Genomic DNA, 20,638 nt, shown 5'->3' with positions numbered 1-20,638 from the left:
ACTTAGCTGAGGCTCAGTACAGACCAAACTCAGATGTTCTCTTACCAAGGGAAGCATCTCTCGCAATTAAGAAGTGCACAATGTCTGCAACCACTGTTTTGGGTGTCTACGCTGCTCTGTATTCTCAGTTAGTAAGTGTGACTCAAAGCTCTCAGTTGACCAGGAAACAGACCATTTCAACCTGATGTGGACAAGCCAGTCATACCTTCTTCAAATCACAGGACTTGGCCTAGGCAACCCTGTCATGCTTGAGAGACCTGGCCAAACCTAAGCAGTGCTTTAACCCCACGTGCTAGGTCACAATGTCCAGAATGGGGAAGCGGAAGTTACTCACCTTCGTGTGGTAACGATGGTTCTTTGAGAGGTGTCCCCATGGGTCCTCCACTCATGGTATTGGGCTCGTCCCAGCGCCATGGATCGGAGATTTGCATAGCTGTGCTCCGATGGACCGCGCATGCATGAGCGGCGGCTCGCGCCGTTTGCACCTTTCATCTGTTGTGCGCGGACCGGCCCCGCTCAATTCCTCTCAGCCGCCCGAGTATCTATAATGATAAGAATTCAAATTCTGGAGCGGGGAGGAGGGCGGGTCATGGAGCACCCACAGGGACACATCTTGAAGAACCATCGTTACTGCACGAAGGTGAGTAACTTCCGCTTCTTCTTCAAGTGGTCCCCGTGGGCACTCCACTCGTGACTTCGGAACAGTACCCCAGCAAGAAAAATGCGCTCCGGAATTAAGGTTTATGGACAGGAGGGAGTACTGCCATTGCCACCGAAGAGTCTGAAGCCCAGTGACGTAGTATTGCATAGTGCTTCATGAAAGTAGCATTGGCGGACCATGTCGCTGCTCGGTAAATGTCACTAAATGGGACTCCTCTTATAAAAGCTGTAGATGTGGCCACTACTCTCATGGAGTGGGCTTTAGGTTGAGATGGGAGTGGCTTATTAAGTACAGAATAGCATGTAGTAATGCATGTGACTATTAAGTTCGCAATACGTTGGGAGGGCAATGGTTGACCCTTGGAACAGGCCACCAGTGATACTATAAGGTGGTCCGTTTTGTGGAATTCTCGTGTTCTGTCGATGTAGAAAGCTAAAGCCCTGCGTACATCGAGGCTATGAAGAGTTGCTTCCCGTGGCCAAGTATGTGGTCTGGGGCAAAAACAAGGAAGAATAATGGGCTCATTGATATGAAAGTCCGAGCATACTTTGGGGAGGAATGCTGGGTAAGATCTTAACGTCACTGAGTCCTTTGTAAATAATGTATAAGGCGGTAACGACACAAGAGCTGCAAGCTCATTCACTCTATGTGTTGACGTCAGGGCTAGTAAAAAGAGAAACTTAAGTGTACGCAAATACAATGAAGTCGTCGCCAGCAGTTTGAATGGAGGACATGTCAAAGTATCTAGCACTAGATCAAGATTCCACGAAGGTGATGGGGGCTTTCGTGGTGGATTAAGATTCATGAGTCCCTTCAGAAATCATTTTGTAATGGGTTGAGAAAACAACCAGACTGTGAAAGGTGGTAATCGCCACTAGATGTACTCGTAAGGAGGCCATAGATAGACCTGCTTGCTGCAAATATAGCATATAATCAAGTATATTATGTAATGGTGAAGTATGGGGTTCGATATTCATTTCCGCACACCATGCCTGAAATCGAGTCCACTTGGCGAAATGTGTGGTCCGAGTAGAATCTTTCCAGCTGGACATTAGCGCGTTTGACCCAATCTGAGCAGAGATTCTCGGATGCTGTGAACCACTTAGCATCCAAGCAGTCAGGTGCAGGATTTTGGGTCTCGGGTGCCGTAGAGTACCGTTCTGTTGAGTTAGCAGATCCGGGGCCACAGGGAGGCGGTATGGTGTTTTGATAAGACATCTGGTGAAGCATCGAGTACCGTGGCTGGCGAGCCCAAGCCGGGGCTATGAGGATCATGCAAGCCATGTCCATGGTGATTTTTTCTATGATCCTGGGCACGAGGACAACTGGAGGGAAGACGAAAAGCAAAGATGCTCCCCAATGAAGGAGAAAGGCGTCTCCCAAAGGCTTTCTCCAGTGCTGCCACAATGACGACCTATTCCAGCCCTGGAACAATAGTTCGGACACTTCGCATTGTCTTGTGTTGCAAACAGGTCTACCGATGGAAAACCCCAATGATGGAAAATATGGTACAGAACGTCGGCGCGGATTTCCCATTCGTGATCGTGGGGAAATTGTCTTCTTAGTAATCTGCAATGACGTTGTTGACCCCAGGTAAGTACAACGCTATGAGGAACGTATCGTTGAGGATACACCAATTCCACAACTGAATGGCCTGTACGCAAAGATATCTAGAGTGGGCACTGCCTTGTCTGTTGATGTAATACATGGTCGCTACATTTCTGTGAGCACTCTGGTGGTTGTGCCTTTTAGGTGGAATCTGAAATGTGTGCACACTCGAAGTACTGTCCTGAGCTCGAGTATGTTGATATGCAGTAACATCTGTTTTGGACCATCAGCCTTGAACTATTAGTTCCTCCATGTGGGCACCCCATCCTGTACGGGAAGCATCGGTAGTTATTTGCTTTGACAGTTGGGGATGATGAAAGGGAACACCCCCGAGAAGATTTTGTGGTCCGGTCCACCAGTGAAGAGACCTTTTGACTTGTGGCAATAACACTACCAATTTGTGGATACTGTATTTCGTCAAAAGGTAAACAGAGGCCAGCCAATTTTGTAGACAGTGGAAATGTAGCCTCACGTGTCAAACAACAACGGTGGCAGCTGCCATGTGGACCATCAACTGTAAGCAGGTGCGTACTGGAATTGTTGGCGAACGTGTCACGGTGTCTATTAGCTCCCGAATTGACTGGAAATGTTCCACCAGTAAGTATGCGCGAGCTGTGTTCGCATCGAGTTGCGCGCCTATGAAAATCAGGTTTTGGGTCAGTTGCAGCGATGATTTTTGTAGATTTATAACAAGCCCAAAGGAATCGAACATTCGGGTTGTTATCACCGACTCACGTGTCTCCGCACAAGTACAACCCCTGAGGAGGCAATCATCCAGGTAAGGAAAAATCGTTACCCCTGTTTTGCGCAGGTGGGCAGCTACTACTGCCAAAGTCTTGGAGAATACTCTGGGAGCACATGCTAACCCAAACAGAAGTACTTTGTACTGGAAAAGTTCGTCTGCTACTAGGAACCGAAGAAATCATCTGTGCGCCACATTTATTGCAATGTGGAAGTAAGCATCGTGTAAGTCGAGGACTGCAAACCAATCACCTTTGTTCAGCGATGGTATAATCGTAGCTAGGGTCATCATTTGGAAACGTTGTTTTCTGAGGTATCGGTTTAGTTTCTGTAGGTTCAAGATAGGTCTCCATCCCCCATTCTTCTTGGGGGTGAGGAAATATTGAGAATAAAATCCTTATCCCTGGAATTCCTTGGGTACTCTTTCTATAGCTCCGATGGTGAGCAAGCGATGGACCTCTTGTCTCAACAGGTTCTTGTGAGAGGGGTCCCTGAAAAGGGACGGGATGGGTGGAGTGGTTGGGGGAATAGAAACAAAAGGGACGGTGAGACCGGAAGCTACGATTTCTAACACCCACTTGTCAGAGGTAACCCTGGCCCACTGGTGGTAATACGACCTTAGACAATGGTGAAAAAGTGGTGAGATAGGAGCTTTGTTCATATCCTCGACTAAACAGTCAAATTAGCTGTTTTGCAGAAGGCTGGTTAGAGGAGGGGGCAGGCTGTTGTCGTTTCCACTGAGGATGCTTTCGGAATCGCTGATGTTCCAGAGTGTGAGGATGTTGTCTGTGGAAGGAGAAATTATACCTTCATTGGTAAGTATAATAGTGCTTTCGCCTGTGTGCAGGACCTCATCCGTCTTACTAGCAAAAAGTTTATGCTTGTCGAAAGGTAAGTCCTCAACTTTATTCTGGAGTTCTTTTGGGACTGCTGCCGGTAAGAGCCATGAGGATCTTCTCATTGAAACCCCTGCAGCAGTGGCTTGTGTAGCAGTGTCCGCCACATCCAGAGTGATCTGTAATGCGGCTCTACATGAAGCTTATCCCTCTTGTACTATGGATTTGAGCAGTGGTCTTTTTGAGTAAGGAAGATGCTGCAAGAGGTCTGCTAATTTTGAGTAATTGTTGAAGTTGTGGTTGGAGAGGAGGAGAGTGGAATAGTTCGCAATACGCAGTAATAATGAAGCCAAGGAGTAGACTTTCCTCCCAAAGATATCTAACTTTTTATCATCTTTTTCTGGGAGGGTGTTTCTGTATTGCGGTAGTCTTGATTTATGTTGCACCGCATCAACCACCAAGGAATTAGGTTGGGAGTGCTTAAACAAAAAATCAAATTCCTTAGAAGGGACAAAATACTTTCTATCCGCCTTCTTACTCGTCGGGAGGATCGGATGCTGGAGTTTATCATGTTTCCTCCGTGACCTCCATGACTGCCTCATCGATGAGAAGCGCGATCCTGCCCCGGTGTTGTGGGCATAGGTTCTTCAACAGGCAGTTTTGTTTAGTCTGAATGTCTCCTAACTGCACCTCCTGACTATCTGCGACCCACCTTAAGAGGTCTTGGAACTGTTTCAGGTCATCTGGCAGAGAAACGTTGCCTGGAATCACTGCTTCATCTGGTGAAGATGATGAGTGATCTATTGGCGATGCATCCTGCTGAGGGTCCTCTGGATCAGATAACTGTCCCTCTTCAGGCTCCGACTGTTCCATCTGGATCGTTGGGACTCTGTGGAGGAGGATGTGGTGAATATCGGTGTTGTGGTTCCAGAGGTAAGGATTGAGAGTTGGGTGACCGACAGCAACATGTGTCTCTCGTGTAGGAACTTGAAATATGATCATGACGAGGAAGGTCATAATACATCTTATGGTAATTACTGTAATATTGTTCTGAGTGTGTCGGAGATGAGTGTCGAGAAGATAAGACACTGTAATGCCTTATGTAGTAGTAATGCCTTGGTGAACGCACAGGTGATCGCGAATGATGTCGTGAACAGCATGGAGATGGGGAGTATGATATATATAGTCTCCTCACCCTGTGTCTTGATTCCCTATTGGAAGAATAATGAGCAGGAGACGATGGGCTACGTCGTAGCACCCGATTGTGCCCATGATGTAGCTGTGTTGGTGCAGAGGGGGATGGCCCCGGCGAGAAAGTTGGAGAAGGAGAAATAAGACCTGGGTGCAAGATAGTCTTCACAAAGGCTTTCTCCTGTGCTGCCACAATCTTATCCCCCACAGGTGCCAGAGAGCACGGTGCCGAGTGCTCTGGTAGCAGTGCCATCAAGGTTGTGCTCTGTACTGTAGGTGGTGCCGCCGGTGCCATAGGCAGGAAGGCTGCTTCTACTGCCGGTGCCGACATGCTCAGTGCCACTGATATGGCTGCTTCCTTTGTTGTTTTCCCCCGTTCTGAAGACACTGGTGCCAATTGCACTCTTGGTGCCACAGGTGGCGGGTTTTTTCCGTTAGGTCTGGGCATTTGCCGAGATCCCGGAGCGGGTGTATCTTCCTCGTTTTGTCCAACTTTTGAGCCTCCTCTGGCATTAAGAGCTCCTGGGAGGGATCGAGTTGGGGACACCCTTGACTTTTGTTGAAGCAGAAGTCTCAAGGGAAGAAGCTCTGCGTTTGTGTGTGTGTGCGCTGCGCAGAAGGGGCAGGCATATTCATAGGTTGCAAAGCTTAGTCGAACATGAGCATTTTTAACCACATTTCTCGGTCTTTACAAGCTCTGGCGGTCATTTTACAACAAAGCTGATATCTCTGCGGTATATGCACTTCCCCATGGCACCTGATACATGCCTCATGCCCATCTGATGCTGGAATGGCTTCCCAGCAGAGCATACACTTTTTAAAGCCTGGGGAACCAGGCATTGTGTCAGATGTTTTATCTCTTCTTTTCCAGTCTCTCCTCCCCCCTCCTTTTTTTTGAAGTAATTAATGAAGATGGATGAGTACTAACTCATCCCACAACTATATACACATATGGGTTAAATATTTCCTTCTTAAAAAAAAAAACCCCAAGAACTATGAACAGGAACAAACTAAGAATAACTATTAACCTGCAATATCATCAACTGTTTACAGAGGATACTAAGGAGAAACAATGAGAAGATGATGGAGCTCTGTCCACGACCGAGGGCAGTTGGAAGGAACTGAGCGGGGTTGGACTGAGTACAACAGATTAAAGGCGCGAACAATGCGCAGTCCGGTAGAGCACGGCTTTGCAAATCTCTGATCTGTGGCGCCAGGATGAGCACAACACCATGAGTGGAGCACCCATGTAGACCACCCAATGAAGAACTAGAAGTTCCACAAAGTATAAGTCACCGCAGGCAATTAAGTGTGGGCTTATTCTCCAATCCCTCCCCTGCTAGGCCTCACCTCACTGATAACTGTTTTGGAAAGGCAAAAGGCCTCAATTTCTGATTTTGCTGAAAGTGAGAAAAAAAAATCTCTGAGGTCTTACCCAAACAACCTCAACTGCTGTCACACACTTCAAAGTTTGCACAGAGATAGGGATTCACTAAAATCTTGTGAAATCTTACAAAATAAAAATGTAAAAAGGATTGTCTTTTGCACCCAGCCATCCATTCTTTGTGGCTGAAAGTTTGTCCTCTGTACAGAGCAGAACAGTTTCTGCTATCATAGGAATCATAGAACTGGAAGAGATCTCAAAAGGTCATCGAGTCCAGTCCCCTGCCCTTGCGGCTGGACCAAACACCATCATCCCTGATAGATGTCTGTTTAATCTGCTCTCAAATATTTACAATGATGGAGAGTCCACAACCTCCCTAGGGCTATGTCTAGACTGCAGGCTTCTTTCGAAAGAGGCTCTTTCGAAAGCATCTTTCGAAAGAGCCTCTTTCAAAAGATCGCGTCTAGACTGCAGGCGGATCTTTCGAAAGAGAAATCCGCTTTTTCGAAAGAGAGCACCCAGCGAGTCTGGATGCTCTCTTTCGAAGACGACCTCTTTACATTGAAGAATGCCTTCTTTCGAAAGAGGGACTTTCGAAAGAAGGCGTTCTTCCTCGTAAATTGAGGTTTACCGCCATCGAAAGTAAAGCCGCGTTCTTTTGAAATAATTTCGAAAGAACGCGGCTTGAGTCTGGACGCAGGGGAAGTTTTTTCAGGAAAAGGCTACTTTTCCCGAAAAAACCCCTGAGTCTGGACACGGCCATGGTAATTTATTACAGGCAGTCCCCGACTTACGCGGATCCGACTTATGTCGGATCCGCACTTACAAACGGGGCTCTCTCGCCCCGGAGGTCGAGGTGGCGGATTGCTACCTGCGAGCTCCGGGGGCGAGAAAGCCCCGTTCGTAAGCTGCTCCGGTGCCCCTGGTCTGCTGGAGACCGTCTCCAGCAGACCAGGGGCACCGGGCGGGTTCCCGCGCTTCTGAGGCTTTGCTCTGGCAAAGCCTCAGAAGCGCGGGAAACCGCCGCTGCTGCCGCTTCAGTCCGGGTGCCTGTGGTCTGCTGGGGACCGTCCCCAACAGACCACAGGCACCGGGACTGAAGCTGCAGCCACGGCGGAGTCCCGCGCCTCTGAGACTTTGCCAGAGCAAAGTCTCAGAGGCGCAGCACCCCGCTGCGGCTCTGCTCCCCATGTCCCTGGTCTGCTGGGGGGGGGCGCAGCTAGTGTGCCCCCCCCCCCAGCAGACCAGGCTTTTGTTTTGGACCCTGGGGCAGAGCAGTTGGGGCGCTGCCGATTGGTCCTGCAGCGCCGTTCTGGGCACTACTGGACCAACCCGGCAGCACACCAGCTGCTCTGCCCCAGGTCCTGATTCAGCCGCTGCTAGTCAGTTTCAGCAGCGGCTGAATCAGGACGCCTGGGGCAGAGCAGATGGGGTGCTGCTGGGTTGGTCCAGTAGCACCAGGGAGCGGCGCTACTGGAGCAACCCAGCAGCACCCCAGCTGCTCTGCCCCAGGCGTCCCCAAGTCAGCTTCTGCTGAAACTGACCAGCGCTGACTACAGGAAGCCCGAGGCCGAGTTGCATCAGCTGTGTCTAGGACGATCTGAAGTGCTGTTCTGGCTGTTGTGTAGCCCTCCTGTATTACCACCCTCAAGATCTGGCACTTTGAGTCTGGTAGGTGCTCTAGAAGAGGGACTAATTTGGAGTAGTTGTCGAAGTCGTGATTGGCAAGGGGGGCCGCGTAATTGCACATCCGGAGAACTGAAGTGGCAGAAGAATACACTTTTCTACCTAAAATGTCCAGGCGTTTAGCCTCTTTATCACTTGCCGTATTTTTATTTTGGGCCGTCTTTGATCTTTGCTGGGCGGCGTCCATAACAAGGGAATTGGGCTGGGGATGCGTAAAACAAAAAGTCCATCCCTTTTTGGTTTATAAAGTATTTCTTGTCCACCCTCTTGTTAGTCAGTAAAGAAGCGGCGGGGATCTGCCATATGTCATTTGCGATTTCCAGGATAGCCTCATCGAAGGGCAGAGCCAGTTTTGATTTTTGTGAGGACTGCAAGTTCTTCAGCAAGGGATGTTGCTTTTGCTGTACGTCCGTAATTTGGATACCCTGAGATTGTGCCACTCTGGCAAAGAGCTCCTGAAACGGTTTGTGATCTTCCATGGGGGATAGTTCACCAGGAAAGACAGCATCATCCAGAGATGACTGGTTGGCCGGAGACTCAGGGGTCCGTGGTTCCCTATTTGGAGTGTAGTTGTTTTCATACTCGTCCTGAATAGTCTGGCATCGTGCCCTCCGCAGACACTGATGGAATCGCCGGAGAAGGCACGCGAAGTGGAGACGCTGGGCGGGTGGTTTGCGGAGATCGTGATCGTGGATATTGCATGGTATGAGGACACCAACGGTCATCATAGTGACGATCACATCTCCAACCGTGAGTCGGGGAGCGTCTATGAGTGTAGGCTCTAGATGCCTCGCATCGATGTGAATATCTCAAACGTCCCGAAGACCTCGGTGATATAGATCTGTCAGAAAAACGAGTTGAACGAGAATAATAGGAATAGCGTCGTTGATCGTGGTAGCGATAGTGATGGTACGACGGTGATCGCCGTGGTGATCTATGATAGTGGTATCTAGTGGAAACATAGTGAGAAGCACGATGGTTTTCAGAGCAGATTGAAGCTGGTGACCAAGGTCCTGGAGAGAACCGTGCTCTTTCAGGCGTGAGTGAAGGGGTCCGAACGTTCCTTGACTTGAAGGGTACCTCATTTGGCACCGAACAATCTGCAGGAGAAGACGGTGCCGTTTGAAGTGGTGTAGTCCCAGTCGCATGGCTGCCCTGGCGTTGAATCAGCCGTGCCACGGGAGTTAACAGCTGTGCCGGAGGAGGCTGTGGTGCAGAGTGCTGCGCAGTGCCGCTGACCGCCTGCGGTGCCCGAGTCGGCGCCGTTGCTTGCGGCACCGCAGGGAGCAAGGTCTCATCAGCCGGCACCGTGAGCATGGGTGCTGGCAGAAGTGTCATTGGCTGCGCATGCGCAATATCAGCCGGTGCCGGGGCCGCCATTGCTGCTTGTGGCTCGACCATTGGAGCCTTTGCCGGTGCCAAGTCTGCCCGCGGTTCCTTAGAGGGACCCCGCATTGGGTTTTTGATCCGACCAAAGTCGGAGCTGAGGCACTGCGGCTCTTGCCCGGCTTCTCTGTTGGGTGCCTCGGCAAAGAGCCAGAGGTACTCAGTCTGTCCCGTATGTTCCTGCGCTGTGGCTCGGCATTGTGGAGCTCCTTCTCAGGTGAACGGGACAAGTGAGCTTCTGAAGCAGCGGGAGAAGACGTGGTCGCATCGGACTGGAGGGCTTTGTTGAATAAAATCACCCTCAGCCTCATTTCCCTATCGCGCCGAGCACGGGCTGTCAGTTTCATGCAGTGAGGGCACTTCATAGGAATGTACCCATCCCCTAGGCATTTAATGCAGCGCGAATGCCCATCTGAGTCTGGCATCGCCTCCTGGCACTGGGAACATTTCTTGAAGCAAGGCATTTTGTCTTTTCTTTCCTTTCCTTTCCTTTCTTTCTTTTTTTTTTTTTTAAAGGCTACTACAAAAAAATAAACTAGGACAGAAGGAAGGATCTTGAGAACTTACTAACTAACTAACTATTTAAGTAATAACTACTAAGAACTATTAACACTATCCTAACTATGAACTGCTAAGTGGCAAACAGATTTCTAAAATGAAACTCCCTTTTCTCCTCAGGCCGGAGAGGGAGCGCATCCTAGGTCCGTCTGCGGCCAAGGACGGTTGAAGGAAACTGACGAGCCGGCCCGCACTCAGCTGTAACGGCGTGAGGCAACAGGAGCGCATGCGTGGGCCCGCAGGGCTACTGCTGTGGAAGTTTCTCCATTTTGCGGCGCCAGGATGGACCCAGCACCTCGAGTGGAGCACCCTCGGGGACACTACTCGACGAAGAAGTGCAGGATATTTAAATCCCACGCTTCATTTGCAATTTTGGTCGCCCTCATTAGCCTCCCTAGATCCAACTAGGGGGCTAGTGTAGACATACTCTATGTCACAGGGAGACACTCTCCCAGGACCAGCTATCACCGCCGCTCATTGTGGGTGATTTTATTATGCTAGCAGGATACCTCTTTCCCGCTAGCATAAAGTGGCTACACAGGACACCTGAAAGCAGCACAGCTAAAGTTGTACAGTTCAGCTGTAAAGTCCATAGCATAGACAAACTATCATTTTTAGTTTTAAGCTAATTAAAAAGAAACAAAAAGCTGGAAAGTGTGTTTAAGGACAATTAATGTAGTCACACTCTTCACAAACAGTAATTTTAACCAGTTTAGCTCTAAAGATCTCCTCCCTTTATGCTACAGATACCAAACCAATCCGGATTTTCCCCATAACTTGAAACCCTTTGACCTGCCAATACTCTGGGCACTCATTTCAGATAGCAGTTAACTTGTCAAATGAATCATTAGCCTGACTGAAACATGCCTTTATATCTACATCAACACAAACTAAGGCTTTGTGTATATTAAAAGTTTGTTCTCAGCACTGTAGCCTGGCTCACACTGGTATTTTTACAGCGCTGTAACCTGCTGCACTCAGGGGGCAGGGAGGAGAGAGAGATTTCACACCCAAGCCAGACAGTTACAGCGCTGTCAAGTGGCAGTGTAGACTTCGCCATAGACATGTAACCAGAAGGCATTCAATTCAAGAATGCAGTCTTTTCAGGGCTCTTCTTTAAGGATTTCCTAATACCTATGGATCAACATGTTAAAGTGGTATCTGCTATGCAATAACTTGACCTTTAAGGTTACTTCAAACTACTTAGAGCCTTAGGCTATGTCTAGACTACATGGCTCCGTAGTCTAGTAGTCTACGAGGCATTCCGGAGCGGTCAACAATGGCTTCCTTTGTCGACCGTGCCGCATCTAGACTGCCACGCTGTGCCGGATCAGCTGATCGTCGGCACAGTGCGGCGGCCATTTTTATTTTAATGAGGCGGGGATTATTTAAATCCCCACTTCTTTGACTATGCCGAATATACTATTTTACATGGCTCCGCCGACGGAGCCATGTATTCTAGACGTAGCCTTAGAGAAATCACTCCATCTTGTGAATGAATAAGTGGTGTATACTTTCAACAAACAATATCCTTGTCCAGGTAAGCGCTAAAACAAGTTGAAGCTTGCAAGTCACACTGATTGATTTTTACAACTACAATGAAACATACAAGGAAAAATTAAATGAAATACAAAAACTATAATGAAAATATACACAAAACAAATTTCTACATTTGCCGGTTTCAGAGTGACTATTTCACCCTAAAAATAAGCAGAACAGCGGGAGCTGAGTTCTACACTTCCATCCATGTATGGATTTTTTTTAAGCTTTCTTTGATAGGATAATGAGTCTTGTGGATAAGGAAGAAGCTGTGGACATGATATAACCAAACTTTAGTAAGGCATTCGATAAGGTCTCGCATAACCTTCTTTCTTATCAATAAACTAGGGAAATACAACTTAGATGGGGCTACGATAAGGTGGGTACATAACTGGCTGGATAACCATTTTCAGAGAGTAGTTATTAATGGTTCACAATCCTGCTGGAAGGGCATAACAAGTGGGATTCCGCAGGGGTCTGTTTTGGGACTGGTTCTGTACAATATCTTCATCAACGATTTAGATATTGGCATAGAGAGTACGCTTATTAAGTCTGCAGATGATACAAAACTGGGAGGGTTGCAACTGCTTTGGAGGATAGAGTCATAATTCAAAATGATTTGGACAAACTAGAGAAATGGTCTGGTAAATAGAATGAAGTTTAATAAGGACAAATGCAAAGTACTCCACTTAGGATGGAACAATCCGTGTCAAATACAAAATGGGAAGCGCCTATCTAGGAAGGAGTACTGCAGGAAGAGATCTAGGGGTGATTGTGGACCACAAGCTAAATAGGAGTCAACAGTGTGATGCTGTTGCAAAAAAAGCAAACAAACATGATTCTGGATTGCATTAACAGGAGTGTTGTTTGTAAGACACGAGAAGTCATTCTTCCGACTCTACTCGGCGCCTATCAGGCCTTAACTGGAGTATTGTGTCCAGTTCTGGGCACCACATTTCAAGAAGGATGTGGAGAAATTGCAGAAGGTCCAGAGAAGAGCAACAAGAACGATAAAGGTCTAGAGAACATGAGCTACGAGGGAAGACTGAAAGAATTAGGTCTGTTTAGTTTGGAAAGAACAGAGGGGAAACATGATAGCAGTTTTCAGGTATCTAAAAGGATGTCACAAGAAGGAGGGAGAAAAATTTTTCTCCTTAGCCTCTGAGGATAGGACAAGGAGCAATGGGCTTAAACTGCAGCAAGGGAGGTTTAGGTTGGACATTAGGAAAAGCTTCCGGTCAGGGTGGTTAAACACTGGAATAAATTGCCTAGGGAGGTTGTGGAATCTCTATCTTTGGAGATATTTAAGAGCAGGTTAGACAGACATCTATCAGGGATGGTCAGATGGTACTGGGTCCTGCTGTGAGGGCAAGGGACTGGACTTCATGACCTCTCAAGGTCACTTCCAGTTCTAGTGCTCTATGAGTCTATGATTTAAACCGAGGCCCTGCCTTGTAGTCCCTTCCCATCAACAGGAAGGTTTCAATATTTAAATTCCCAATACAGTCACAATGAGATATCCTAATTCCAAAACAAAGTAATAGCCAAATATAGCACAAAGGAGCAGAAACAAGAAAAGCCTACTAAAGCCTGACTTCTGTAATCTAGATAGGAAAGATAACCAAAGAAAACTGCCAGATCATTTGAGCAACTTTGATATCCACCTCCAAAAAATCATAATTGTGAGCACAGATTATTTTCAAGCTGGTTTTCCAATCAATGACACATTGCCATTAATTTGTCTCATGTCTCTTGTAGATTGCTTGTGGATGTGCAACCAAGCAGAGAATGCAGTGCAGGCAATATGAAAGGACTGTCAAACCTTTCTGAAATTAGAAAGGCTCAAAACTGCACTGGGAAATGATCATTTTTCTAAAACCACACAAACTCCTCTCTAGGTTTAAACATGGTTTTCAACTCAGTGGGTAGAGCTCCTTAAAGGCAGCTGGCAAAACAATGCATAACCTATTGAAGCAAAACACACACATCTCAAAAATTCAATGTGTCAAATTTTTCCTGTTGAAGCTTAAAGCTGATTTTTGATTTTTGATTCTTACAGAAGAGAACATTTTGCATTTCCAAGGTTTCAGTCTGTGATTATGCTAAAATTGTCCCATTTTAATAGAGCTCGAAACAATTTTCTGGATGTAAGCAAGAATGCATTTGGGAAAGGAATCCAGCCCGCACTCAGCCACATGTTTGGATGTAGACTTTAAATGACTATTTACCAACTTGGTAGTCTACGAAGTACAGGAAGACTGCCCCTACTCTCTCCCACCTCTCTGCATTTAAATCAGTTCATTTTTTGAGATAAACATTCAACACAAAATATAACTACAGCTAGGAGACATTCTTTGTCTGTTCACTCAAGCACTGGTGTTATGAAAAGGAACGATAAACACAGATGTTTTCTAGACTACAGAGACTATACCATGTCTGTTTTTCAGGAAGTGCAGGCTGTGCCTCACCCATATCTGAAGGCTTGAAAAAAGCTCTACTCGTCGTTCATAGCAAAATAGGTTGCATTTGTATGAAGCTCATCAACTTCTCCAGAATAAAACCTGTGTTTACTAAGTAGGTTTCCATTCATTATAGTTGTAAACCACCATGCAAATATGAACCAAGAGCTATAAGAAGAAAGAAAAGTTACTTAACTGTACAGTAACCGGATTTCTTCAAGATGTATTGTCCATATGTATGTGGAATTTATAGTAACATAAAAACTGCCATACTGGGTCAGGCCAAAGGTCCAACCAACCCAGTATCCTGTCTTCCACCAATGGCCAATGCCAGATGCCCCAGAGAGATTGAACAGAAAAGGTAATCATCAAGTGATCCCTCTCATGTAATCCATTTCCAGCCTCTGACAAACAGAGGTAGGGACACCATTTCTACCCATCCTGGCTAATAAGTATCAATGGACTTAACCTGCATGATATTATCATGTTCTTTTTTTGAACCCCCTGAAAGTCCTGGTCTTTACAGCAACCTCTGGCAAGGAGTTCCACAGGTTGACTGCGCTGTGTGAAGAAAAACTTCCTTTTGTTTGTTGTAAACCTGCTATCTGTTAATTTCAAATGAGTCTTTTGGAAGTCAGTATGAGTCAGTGTCCCTTTTATCCTCTTGTCATAGAGCAGCCATAAGAGAAGAGTGCACCAGTCACCATTTAGTTTCCTCTCCAACACAAAGTTCCAGTAGAACTCTGATGTAGAGAGGGACAGAAAGTAGGGATGTTAGATAGTGTTTAACTGAAAAGTCGTGTAACCCCCATGACATTTTAGCAGTTACACAACTGTTTGATGGTCTCTGGGGTCAGGGCCAGCCAGCTTGCTCCTGACTCCACTCCTGGGTGAACCCCCAGCAGCCCGTGCTACTGCCTCTCTATGAAAGGCTACAGCACAGGTTGGCAAGTGGGATCCAGTCAGCAAGGGGAGCAAATTTTAAAAAAACAGCTTCCCACACAGACTGGTTCCTGTCCTGCACTGCTGCCTCTGATATAGGTCCAAGCTTCCACCAGAAAGGGGCTGCTGCTGTGGAGCAGTGCCTGTCCACAACGGGTCCAGGCTCATCACAGTGAGAGGCTGCTCCAAGGGATGCCAAGTAGCCCCTGTCCACCGGGAGCTCAGACCCTCTGAGCAGCCTCTGTCCACAGGGTGCCCAGGCAACTATGGACAGAGGCTGCTTTGCAGCAGCCTCCCCTGCCCCACACCACTGCTGCCTTTAATAGAGGCAGCAGTGCGGGGAGATGGTGAGGCATCACAGGCTCCTGCCTGCCTTCCCCTTACTGCCTCTGTATCAGAGGCAGCATGGGGGAGAATGCGTGTAGTCAACAAGATTAACCTATAAACCCAGGCTTATCGGTTAATCCTGTAGTCGTCTACACGTTGACATCCCTAATGAATCCCTAATGTGTTGTCTATGTGGAACGTGCACATAGACAACACATCTCAGGCTAGCTCTACACTAGAGAGCTTACAGCAGCACAGCTTTACTGATGCCATTCTACACCAACAGCAGAGAGCTCTGCCATCAACAATTCAGTTACCCCAACAAGTGGTGGTAGCCACATTGGCAAGACATAACATTGTGCACATTACCACTTATACTGGCCTGACCTGTCACTTAGTGGAGTGGTAGTGCACATATGCCCTCAGAGAGCCTGTTGCTGCATAGTTAATTAACTTTCTCTCTTTTGAGAGTCTGTTTATCGGCATATTCTATGTATGGTGACTTCCAAACAGTGGACCAATGTAACAGAGGTGGGAGCTTGCAACATACACTTCCCTGAAAAGTCATCTGATCTGGAGGTATCAGAGACAGCATAATGCTTCGTGAATGTGTGAATAGATTTCTAGGAGGCTACTTTACATAGGTCTACTGTGAAAACATTTCTACTCAGTGCTGCGAAAGCTCCTTGAGTTCTCAAGGAATGAGCTCAGAGAAGCTGGAGGGTCCACTTTGAACATTTCATAACACAATTTGATGTCCATCCAAATAGTCTCTGAACTTCAACATGCATATGAATGTGTTCTTACACACAAGGAGGTCTGCCATCTTTTATCCTCTTCCCCCCTCCAGAAGTATTTTCTGTGGAACCTATTCCATTGGCATTGAGGAAATACACTTTTTTCCCCTCATCCTCCACCCCCAACAAGTGAATGAAACAACAGGACTTCTTGTGTCCCTGAAAGGGAACAGAGAAGCGGGATGGGAAAGTATGGAACAGGACAGATTATTCCATCATAAAAATCCAAAACTGAGGACCATATGTGCTTGAAAACAAAATCTTCTCAAATGCACTGGATCTCTGAGTGTAGTTTCCTATCTCAAATGACCATCAAAATGGGTGGTTCAGTCCAAAATGACAAATAGTATAGGTCACTGGCCTCCTCCTGTAGAAATGTTGACTCTTTTTAGAGACTCTGATGGCTTCTGGTGGAAAAAGGCTAATATTGGTAGAAATGACCTATGCAAGGCGTAACTGATGACTAATGTGCTTCCTCTTAAGTGCTGGTGTGCTGACTAGGGATGTAAAATCCTGTTTAATTGGTTAAGCGGTTAGACATTACGTCTAACCGGCTGACCAATAAAAAGGGGCACAGGAAGGGGGGCTGGGCTAAAGTGATCCTCCCCTTCCCGCTGCAAGCAGGGGCTGCTCTAGCCTGGCCCAGTCCGCAACAGGCCCAGGCTTGCCATGGACAGGGGCTGCTCCAGATGCTGGAGCAGCCTCTGTCCACGGTAGGTGGTGAGCTGCTTCAGCTCCCACCAGTTAATGGTTGACCAGAACCAGTAAGCATTATCCATTAAGGTAAACAATCAAGGAAAAAAAATCTGAAAAAAAAAAATCAAGAAAGAAGTTGAGAAATTCTGGGAAAAGTTGAAAAAAAGAAGAAGAAAGGTGAGAAAGCCAGTAATCAGGATAAGATTGAGAAAAAAAATCTGAAGAAAAGACAGTAAACAATTAGGAAAAGATCGGTAAAAGAATCAAGAAAGATGGAAAAAAGTCAAGAAAAACTAGCTAAAGAATATGATTTTGAACCAAATATATCCAATTATTTAGGCTCTCATTCCTTTGGTGTGGTCTTATTTGCTGACAACTTTGCATTAGCAGGAATCACAACTAACAAGGGTGGTACAGGATGCATATAAAAGGACTTAGCTTCCCTTGACAGAACCTGCTGTGACTGTCCCTCCATGATTTATGAAAATTGGCTTACAAATATAAATATGCATAATTTGGAGATGCTTTGGACAAAATACCTCATGTAACCTATCAACTTTAATGATAATCTGCTGGATCTGTATATCCTATTTTTGGTGCATGTGTCATTCTTGTGTGTAAAATATGAAGTATGAGGCTGTTTATAGTTTTAAATGTGCTAATGAGAGCCATTAATGGTGACCCCACTTCCTCAGAAGCCTCAATGACTTGATCAACTTCATGACTTGTAAACAGCCTTGTTCGTCATGTAAGTCCAAAGGTGATTGGATTAGTAAGACATGTGACCATACCACATGATAATGGGATTCCATTTTGACCCAGGTATTTTTCCATGGAAGGTGGAACGTAGAACAAAATCTCTCTCACACACACACACACACACACACACACACACTTACTTTAATCAAAGGGAAGTTATCTGCCCTTTGCCTTTGGCTGGCATGACACATTCCAAAGAGGGCTGGGGACCCTACATCAAGATAAAAGAGGTTGTCTCTGATCTGAAGATTAGGCCTAGAATGACAACAGCTCATTAGAGTAATAATCTGCTTGCAATAAGTTTTTTAGTGAATTAGAACTACCTATAGCTTCATTTTAACTTAGTAACTCACTTTAATCTGTTTTCACTTGCAACCACTTAAATCCTACTGTTTGTACTTAAGGCCCAAAGTAAGTAATTGTTACCTTAGGGGGAGGAGGGAGAATGATCAGTGTGCATTTCTTTCATTGATAAGGAAGACGAACATCCTCATGAGCTTTCTTTGTGCAAATGATCAGTCTTCCCCCGTGTGGCTAATGGGGTCGGGGGGTGGGGACAGGCCTGACCTAGGTGAGCAGGCTTTAAAACCCAGAGGCAGAGCAACTAGGGGGAGTGAAGCAGAGGAGGGCTGCAGACAGGGGAGTCCTAATATGGTTAGGAAGATCCACAATGTGAGTGCCAGCACCTCTCCTGTCTCCTCCACCTGTGCCTGTAGCCAGACAGACCACCTGACCATGGCTGCCTCCACTCAGATCCTGGTGTGGTGTTACAGGATCTGTGGCTTGCAATTCTCACTTACTGAAACACAGTGCTTTTTTTTGTTTAAAGTGCCAGTACTCCAGGGGAAAAGTTGTTGAGCTCTGACTGAAGATGCGAGTACCGTCACAAAAAAAGCACTGCTGAAACCTAGGCTGAGGACACCATCCAACGTGAAAGGTGCCTGCTCGTGGAATCTCTCAGGAAGCAGGTGGGAGAACTACAGGAGGTGGTGGTGAGGATGAAGAGCATCCAAATCCATGAGGAATTCCTTGAGAGTATTTATGTAGAAACTGCGGAGGCTGAGAAAGCTATCATATTACAAAAGACTGCTGACACACCACTGGTGGTGGAGACGGTCCTGTCTCGAGGGGACACTTGTAGCTGGTCACTTCTGGCAGCAAGCAGTGCCCAACCCCATTCCCATTCCTTCCACTGGGGTACTGGAGAACCGTTACACCATTCTGGATACGGGAGACAAGGAATCACCCCCTCAAACAGAAGAGGAGTGGCCTTGTACCCCCAAGGCTGGGAGATCTGCTGCCACCACCGCAAGGAGGAAACATAGGGTAGTGGTGGCCGGAGACTCTCTTCTGAAGGAGACAGAGGCGCCCATCTGTCATCCTGACACGTCATCGAGAGGTATGCTGCTTGCCGGGGCCCATATCTGAGACATTACGGAGGACTGCTAAGCAGGGATGGGGTTCACCTTTTGAGGAAGTGGAAAACCGTATTGGGATGCAGACTGGCTAACCTAGTGAGAAGGGCTTTAGAGTAGGTTCCACAGGGGCTGATGACCAAAGCCCACAGGTAATCAAAAACCATAAAAACCTGGGAGATGGGTCAGAAATGGGAGGAAACATGGGCTATAATAAAAGAGATGGGGGGAGGAATAGCTTAGTGGTTTGAGCATTGGCCTGCTTGAGCCCAGGGTCATGAGTTCAATCTTTGAGGGGGCCATTTAGGGATCTGGGGCAAATCTGTCAGGGATGGTACTTGGTCCTGCTGTGAGGGCAGGGGGCTGGACCTGATGCCCTCTCAAGGTCCCTTCCAGTTCTATGAGATAGGTATATCTCCATATATTAAAGGAGGGGAAAAGGCAGAACCAGGGGGGAAATCAAATCAGTGTCTTAGATGCCTATATACAAATGCAAGGAGTATGGGAAATAAGCAGGAAGAACTTGAAGTGCTAGGAAATAAACACAACTATGACATCGTTGGTATCACAGAGACTTGGTGGGATAATACACAATTGGATTAATAATATAGAAGAGTACAGATTGTTCAGGAGGGATTGGCAGGGGAAAAAAGGAAGGAGGTGTGACCTTATATATGAAGACTATATATCCTTGGACTGAGATGGACGTGGACATAGGGGACAGACTTGTTGAGTGTCTGGGTTAGGTTAAAAGGGGTTAAAAACAAGGGTGATGCTAGGAGTCTGCTACAGACCACCTACCCAGGTAGATGTGGCTGTTTTTAAACAACTCACAAAATCATTCAAAGAGCAGATTTTGGTGGTGATGTGGGACTTCAACTATCCAAACATAATGTTGGGAAACTAACACAGCAGGGCACAGATTATCCAGTAATTTCTTGGACTGCAATGGTGACAACTTTTTATTTTAGAAGGTTGAAAGCTACTGGGGGGAAGCTGTTCTTGATTTGATTTTAACAAATAGAGAGGAACTGGTTGAAATTTTGAAAGTAGAAGGCAGCTTGGGTGAAAGTGATCATGAAATCATAGATACTAAGGAATGGTAGAAGGCAGAGCAGCAAAATAGAGACAATGGATTTCAGGAAGGAAGATTTTAGAAAACTCAGAGCTGGTAGGTAAGGTCCAATGGGAAGTAAGACTAAAAGGAAAAACAACTGAAAGGAGTTGGCAATTTTTCAAAGGCCAAATTATTAAGGGCCCAAAGGCAAACTATTCCACTGTGTAGGAAAAATAGAAAGTATGGTAGGAGACCACCTTGGCTCAACCAGGAGATCTTTCATGATCTAAAAATCAAAAAGGAGTCATATAAAAAGTAGAAACTAGGTCAAATTACAAAGGATGAATATAAGCAAATAACACAAGTATGCAGGCGCAAGATTAGAAAGGCAAAGGCACAAAATGAGCTCAATCTAGCTAAAGCAGGGGTCAGCAACCTTTCACAAGTGGTGTGCTGAGTTTTAACTTATTCACCTGTATGTACGGGTCCAAGTGCTGCTGGTATTTTTTCAAGTCAACAATAGACCTACTTACAACAGCTTCATTAATTAATAAAGAAGCAGATCTTACCATTTAGTGTGCTCCTTGGCTTTGCTT

General features: G+C 46.4%; 1 protein-coding gene across 6 annotated transcripts in view; it reads right to left on the bottom strand.

Moving 5' to 3' along the window:
- The window catches only part of PDPK1 (3-phosphoinositide dependent protein kinase 1), a 97,409-nt gene that overhangs the window by 56,182 nt on the left and 20,589 nt on the right, over positions 1 to 20,638 (bottom strand). The window lies entirely within an intron of this gene.

The sequence above is a fragment of the Pelodiscus sinensis genome, chromosome 15 (assembly GCF_052426305.1).
Source record: "Pelodiscus sinensis isolate ZL-2025 chromosome 15, ASM5242630v1, whole genome shotgun sequence".
In the NCBI taxonomy this organism is placed as follows: Eukaryota; Metazoa; Chordata; order Testudines; family Trionychidae; genus Pelodiscus; species Pelodiscus sinensis.
This window is presented reverse-complemented; position numbering and strand designations above follow the sequence as displayed.